The 7,757-nt window shown below is 35.7% G+C and overlaps 1 long non-coding RNA gene across 2 annotated transcripts in view; it reads right to left on the bottom strand.

Moving 5' to 3' along the window:
- Nucleotides 1–6,298: 6,298 nt before the first annotated feature.
- Nucleotides 6,299–7,757, bottom strand: part of LOC110715084 — a 42,482-nt gene continuing 41,023 nt past the window's right edge. For both annotated transcript variants that reach the window (XR_002510210.1, XR_002510209.1), the window contains 3 exons: nucleotides 7,365–7,638; nucleotides 7,142–7,285; nucleotides 6,299–7,070 (listed from right to left, as the gene is read on the bottom strand). This is a non-coding gene — a long non-coding RNA (uncharacterized LOC110715084). The remainder of the gene's footprint in view (nucleotides 7,071–7,141; nucleotides 7,286–7,364; nucleotides 7,639–7,757) is intronic.

The raw sequence follows: 7,757 nt of genomic DNA, 5'->3' as shown, positions 1-7,757 counted from the left end.
AAAGACGAACATCAGAACCACGATCCTCTATCAACCTATTCACAGCATGAAGAATTGCCTCACCACCTGAAGAAACTCCAACACCAAATTGAAGACCATCAAAGTAACTTCCCAAAGACTTGCCAACCATAACAGCACCCACCTTCGAAACCAGACGTCGCCAAACAGTACCCACAACTATAGGACGAATACCACTATCGGGCTTGACAAGTGGTGTTAGAGGAGGACTAGCAATATACTCTCCTAATTCCAAAGGACATCTTCTAGCTAGAAAGAGATTAACCACCCCGGTAATACAATAAACCAACTCATCTAAGACTGCCACAGCAGCACCACTCAAGCAATCCATAAGGTGTTGAGCACGTAAACCATCCCTACCACATGATGTGCCATGAGGAAAACTCTTAATTCGATCCAAAACAATAGTAGAAGTTATAACGAGATGAAGGTGATCAACAGGTATATTAGGCAAGGATGGAGCTGGAGAAGAAGGGTGCTTTGATTGTAAATCCACAAGAGTGGCCTCATTATAAAGAGCAACGCCAGAAGAAGAAAGAACCCAGACTGCAGCGGTGTAATGGCCATCACAAATCTTTCTACGACACTACTTGATATTACGCTCTTCCAAATCAAGGTCCTCATCAACAACCACCGACAAAGTAGGAGAATCCACTACCAAAGTTTCCCTCACAAGCTACGAACTACCACCTGGTGCACTCCAAGAACAAATACTCTTTTCTTGATGCCGACGTTTTACTGAAGACCGAGACTCACGACTACTCCGCGAACGAAAGGTTTTAAGGGTGTAAAGAGGTAACACCAACAAAGAGACCCAATTAGATATGTCATCAGGCTTAGAGATCACCTTATCAAGAGCACCTTTTAGAACCCGAGAAAACCCCAAACGACACTTGGGAGAGATGGACTTAACAGTGCAAAACCCCTTAGAGAACAAATAATCAAGGAGAGCCACATCAAAACCACCGTTATGATCTCGCACCAAACCATCCACATGCCTAATTCGAGCAGGAGAAGAGGGAGCTTGCGGCTTGGTGAAAATATGAAGCACAAAACGAACAATACCATCTCCTTCATCGGGGGGTGACACATCCTCACCCTTACCATGACGACACTTAGAACGTACCGTGTGTGTTTTGTAGCAAGCTCCACATAACCTAATCCCCATACGACTAAAAGTAACTTCTGCCTCAGTATAAACAACCAAATTAGAAGTAAGAGAATATTATTATTATTATCATCATCATTATTATTATTATTATTATTATTATTATTATTATTATTATTATTATTATTATTATTATTATTATTATTATTATTATATTATTATTATTATTATTATTATTATTATTATTATTATTATTATTATTATTATTATTATTATTATTATTATTATTATTATTATTTATTATTATTATTATTATTATTATTATTATTATTATTATTATTATTATTATTATTATTATTATTATAAAAAAACTAACAAAGTCATACAACCTACAAAAAATTAGTGGGAAGTCAAGATACAATTTAGGCCCCTACTCCTTTAGTTATAGCAAATCCTATCCTAGTTAAGATATGAGCAGCAGCACGTGCCCCAATGTCTTGAGTCTTCGAGAACTTTTGGACTCGATTCAGCAATGCAACCGCCTCCTTTTCTAATTCCCCAAGAGAAGAGAAAGAAGGAAATCGTACCCAATTTCCTTACAACTAGCTTCATACTTGACCCGCTTACGATGAGCCGCATTAGTCACAACTCGCCTAGCAAGGTACGAAGTCAGAAAACCAGTCTGAGTCAAAGGAGAAGACCCAATCAAGTCAACACACACATCGTGACCAGACACATAACGATTGTGATTTGTGATAATTTTTTTGTAGCACAAATTGTAACCTTTTAGCATTCCACAAATTCATAGGGTATCTAATTGTTATTTTATCTACTACCTTTGTTTATTTTAGTTGACATATTTTGACTTTAACACTATTCACTCACTCCTCTTTGACCATGTTATGTGCTTTATACGTAATGAAAAATATACTCATGTGGGATCTTGTTAGATTTGTCACGATATATATTTTCAAAATATCAACTTTTCATAATTTTTTTCATCGGTAATTAAAGATATTAATAGTTGAAGTTGTGCATTGGCAAACGTGACTAAAGAAACGTGTCAACTAAAAAGAAACGGAGGAAGTATATTTTTTATATTTCCACTCCACTTATTTTACAAACTTTTTTCTATGATACAAAATCATTAGTATAAGTGAATCGAATTTTCAGAAATCAGATATAACTCATTTGTCCAAATTGCCAAATAATAGGTTGTGTCACAGGCCAAGATCGGCCAATTGACCATATTGGTAGAAGAAAAAACCCTTAGCGACAAATTAATAAAAAAAATTCCATTGACAACAAATTGGTAAAAAAATCTGAACAATTTGGTAAAAATAATCTCAGGCGACAATTAAGCCTAAAAATACAAAATTTCCAACAAACTGCTTGCAATTGCTATCGTTTTTGTGGGTATTTTTTTTTAAAAAAAACAAAATATATTTTTGCAACTAAATTTCCAACCCATTTTAAGGAAATAAAAATTTGAAGAAAAAAAAGTTTAAATAATAATTTTCACTTATTTTTTCTACCCATTATTTAACAATTTTTTCTTTAAAAAAAAGGTTGGAAATAAATTTATGTAATTCAAAATTTAGCAAAATAAAAAGGAGATGCCATAATAATTTAAATTTTAAATGAAAAGAAATAATTTTAAGAAAACACAAAACAATTTAATTAGCACTTTTGAAGAGTTTTCTGGAAAAAAGAAATAAAAAAAATGATCTAAAGTCGCCTGAGTTATTTTTTTTTGCCAAATTGTCACATAATGTTAAGATTTTTACCAAATTGTCGTCGAAGTGATTTGTTTACCAAATTGTCATTAAGGTTCTTTTGTTTTTTTACCAATTTAGTCGATTTATTCAAGACCCTTTCTAGTCAAACTATAATAGAATACAGAGTAATTTATTTATGCAAAAACACACGAATTAAAGTTGGTAGTTGGTACGATATAAACAAACTTCAGAATTCACAATAGAGAGAGAAAACCATAAAATGGAAGAGGAGTTGTTATTGAAGCAGGAAGAACAAAAAGGAAGAGAAGGGATAATAATAATAATAATAATAATAATAATAAAAGTAGGATGGAAAGATATATTACAAGAAATAAAAAGAGTGAGTAATGTAGCAGGTCCAATGGTGGTTGTGATGATGTCACAGAACATGATTCAAGTCATAACCTTGATGATGGTCGGTCATCTCGGGCCCGCTCTACCTTTCTAGCACTGCCCTTGTTGTTTCTCTTGCTGCTGTCACTGGCTTTAGCCTCTTGGTATGTCTCTATCCTATCGCTATTTTCTCTAGCTGCTTTTAATTTTTTTTAATGCAAAATTAATTCATTAATAGAAGAGTCGTAAGTCATTTTTTATAGAATCAAAACTACTAACACGTGAAACTATTGAAAATTAGAAATATGTAGTATGGACTATGAAGTAGTATACTAGGGATTTTATTGTGTAATGGCAGCCATTAGAATCTATGTGATTGAAGATTGGTATACCTAGTTAATATAGGGATGGTAAATAGGCGGTGCAAGTGCAGATATATCTTTCCTTTTCCCATGCTCAATTGCTCTAGTCATAAGTCATACCCACCTAAACATTAATACCCATTCCCATGGCACGTGTGTAATTCAAATCCACCCGAGTGAGTATAAATTTTAATCTACACCCGTTTCACCACCTAAGTGGATATCGACCCTGATTATCATATTACCCACATGTCCCTATCTATTATCTGCCTACTACTCACTTGCACCCACTTAAAAATATTTACTTTACAAAAAACTACTTGTATTTAGATGTTTATGGTCTATGGATAATGGATATAAAGTGGGCCTGTTTACAGATCGGATATCCGATACTTGGATATCAGAAATTGATATCCAAATCCGATCCGAAAATTTCAGATATCCGATATTCGGATATTCAAAATTTTCGGATCGGATGATTCGGATATCCATTATTCAATATTAAGTAAAATTGATTATGATTACTTTCTAAATTTCATTCATTTTTCCGCTTTTTTATCGCTAAGTTGTACAATATATATTAACTAAATAGTAATCTTTTTGCAATAAATATTATCATCAAATATATTAAATATATTAGAATCTGTTAAATATTACTAAAACAAAACATTGCTGATATCATCTTTCCTCAAAACTATATACGTGTCGCTTTCTTATGAATTTTTTTCCTGCCTAAAATCGTTGATGATGTCATTTTTTTGTGATGGTTTTTTTTTCTTTTTCTGAAAGGATTTTTTTTTATTTTTTTTATTTTTTACTTTTGTGTGATACTTCGTAAACAAGCTAATTAAGATCTTTCAACAACTTTACTCTAGAAAACCGAAGTATAGTAAATTGAATAGCAACTGTATTCCTTTCTTTTGATTTAAAGATCTATCATTCTCTCTCCTCAATTCCTTAACACTAATATTCAAACGTCTAGAAATTTCCTGAAATATTCAAACTGTATTTCTTATAAGAAATCTCCTTCCAAAGAATTTATGATAAAATTGAAAAGATTCATTGTATATACGAGTTTTATACTATAATTTTTTTTATTAAAACCGTGCATCACACGGGGATAATCTCGTAAGTTAATAATACAGGGTCAGTTTTGTATGAACAATTTAAAAGTTTTATATATATTTCACTATTGTAGCCTTTATATTTCAAATATCGGATATCCGAAAATTTTAAAATCAATATCCAAATCTACATCCGATATCCGCTTTTTCGGATCGGATATCCAATCCGAAATGAAAACTCGAATTGGATATCCAAAAATTCGGATCGATTGCGGCTCGGATTTTCGGATTTTCGAATAGTTTTATAGAGGCCTAATACAAAGTAGGGATTAGACACACGAGTAAATCTAAAGTGTGGGCGGGTAAATGCGGGATGGGATAGGTGGATATGGGGTGAGTATAATTTCAAATACACTACCTTCCCAATACTTTGAGTATGACTTTTGATACCTATACTAGTTCACCACCTATCAAAGTCATATTCATATGAATCATACCTACTCCAATTAGGGTGGATACAAAGATGTGTCCCGTATTTGTAAAATAATATCCACCTGCCCTCCCTCTCTAATATCAATCATAAAACATTTTTTCTTTTTTAATATAATGGGTTTCTCCCAGCGTCAATTTGTTCTATGACAAACGCCAAAATAACTTGACCCATATGAATACTACCACTAGTAAGAAGAAATTGAATAAACATGCAATAAAGGAAGGCTCTTCTTCTATATATGTGGAACGGTCAGACTTAGGTCTATTAAAATAAAAAGATGCAAACTTTCTTAAGTCAACTTCACTACCATCAACTATGGTTTCCAAATTGTTTTCCCTCATATTATAATAACACTCAAAATCCTTATAGTAATATTCACACACCGTGGGAATTACTGCAAGGTTTACAGAGGGAAAACCAAAGATAGCACCAAATTCTTCCGACAAGGGGCTAATTTCATCATTACCTAGCCTAAAGCAATGGGTGTTGGGGTCCCAATATTCTATGGTGGTATGAATAAAGTCAATATCAAAATCTACCCCTTTAATGCCAAATAATCCCCCATATGAATAAAGTCAAGCTATTTTCTCTCCTTAGCGGTCAAAGACCGACACCACTCACGGGTTGTGTCACAAAAATTATTAGACATGATTACTAATGGGAATGGAAGATTTAGAAGCTAATGACTCGAATTATGTTGATTATGGCGTATTTAGGGGCTTTTTTATAAGCAAAATCAAAGTAGAAATCGAGTCCCATTCGAACTCGGTTTTCCCGGATCCATCGCGCTGCGATAGTTTCCAGGGCTGGCGATATAAAAGCGCGTCTTTTTTACACATCGATTTGATTTTGACTCGATTTTGTAATTTGATTTTTTCCGAATTTCACCTAATCTTAACCTTCTTCACTTTTATTTCACCCTTTCCTACAAAAATTCAACCTTTTCTCTAAATCCTAATTTATTTGGGAAATTTCTTTTTTAAGGAATTTCGAAATTAATTAATTATACTTTTTTTCCCTCTTTTTTCTTTTTTCATTTTTTCTTTTGGGGGGAGATAGTAGGATACCCTCCAATGATAATAAAAATGACTAAATTTTTGCGCAAAAATTCACGCACATGCACATAAATAAATGCAAGGTAATAAAAAGACTAAAGAATGTACATAATAAGTAAAGTCTAGTGTACACATAAGTCTAATAAAAGAGTTATTAAAATATACAAAATATGAGCAAAGTCCTAGAAAGTCCAAAAAATACATGCAGGAGAAACTATGGCGCTGGAGGACGCAAATCTCGAGGAATTCCCATGACATCATAGAATTGCGCACCACGTGGAGTCCACGCTTGATCAGTATCAGCACCACCAGTCGTCGAGATTGTGATCGTAAGAACAGTCCACTAAGTACCTCCATGTGGCCCGTACTGCTGAAAACTCCCGCCAGCAAAGGGTGTAGACTCTGGTTGTTGCGATGACGAGCCTACCTCGTACATCCCATCACCAGGTCGAGAGGACGGACCAGCCAGAAAAACACTCGGGGACTCGTGAGGACAGAGCACCAGAGTACCATAACGAGGTGGCCTCACATCCCTTGACGATGAGCTGCTATCATCCTCAACCACGGCCTGACTGGACGCCTCTGCCTAACTGGGGTCTCCAAAGAGGTACGCTGACGCCTCGATCCCTCGAGCTCTCTGGCCTCAACGAGTGCATGGCTAAGGAGCAGGCGGAAATAAAAACAACAAAACGATTCAGGCATAAAAAGGCAAAAAAGAACAAATAAAAGCAAATGTACAAAGGCATACCGGCACAACTTCATCCGTACGTCGACACGAGACTCAATGACTCCATCTCACCAGCTGGTATGGGAAGGCGCCCATGGCCGCTGTCATCCGCGTCACCACCTCGCGAGAGAACTGCAAAAATAGACAAAGTCAGGGAAACACAAAATATACAGGTACACCGAATAAGAAGAGTGAGAGCTCACCCAAGTCTGGTGACAAGGAATAGACTAGGACACTAATCGCCACTCCTTCGGCGCTGGAGGAATCATCTCTTCGACTAGTCCATAGGTCCCCTAATAAGTGATGGACATTCGTGAAGGCACAAACTCCGTAAGCTCCTCCGACTCCTGCAAAAAGTAAAGTCCAACGGTAAATCACCATTGGGTGCTACAGAAAAGACGAAATGGATAGTCATGAACGACAAACCTCCTCTTCACTGTAGGGTGGCGAAGCTAGCCGAGGAGGTAACACCTCCACATAAGGACGGTCGGGGTTACTATATATCCGCTAGTCCTCACCAATCGCTCTGATGGCAGCATGAATCCAGAGCCGCTCCTAACTCATCATCTGAGCAGGAGGGTTAGCAGGAACTACATGAACAGTCAAGAAGTGCTGAATGGCCACCCTCTCGCCCAGGTACCATACTACATCATAGGTACCTTAGAAGAAACGCCTCTAAGTAGTATACTGAGAAGCCAACCTGAAATCACCCAAATCAGCCCATGGACGATACTAAACATCAAGGTGCTACAACAACGGAAATAAGTTAGGAACTCGCGATGAAATCCTAAGAGACAAGGAAACAAAAGAAAAAAATAT

The sequence above is a fragment of the Chenopodium quinoa genome, unplaced genomic scaffold (assembly GCF_001683475.1).
Source record: "Chenopodium quinoa cultivar QQ74 unplaced genomic scaffold, ASM168347v1, whole genome shotgun sequence".
In the NCBI taxonomy this organism is placed as follows: Eukaryota; Viridiplantae; Streptophyta; class Magnoliopsida; order Caryophyllales; family Amaranthaceae; genus Chenopodium; species Chenopodium quinoa.
The sequence above is the reverse complement of the archived record's forward strand: the minus strand, read 5'-3'. Positions and strand labels throughout refer to the sequence as shown.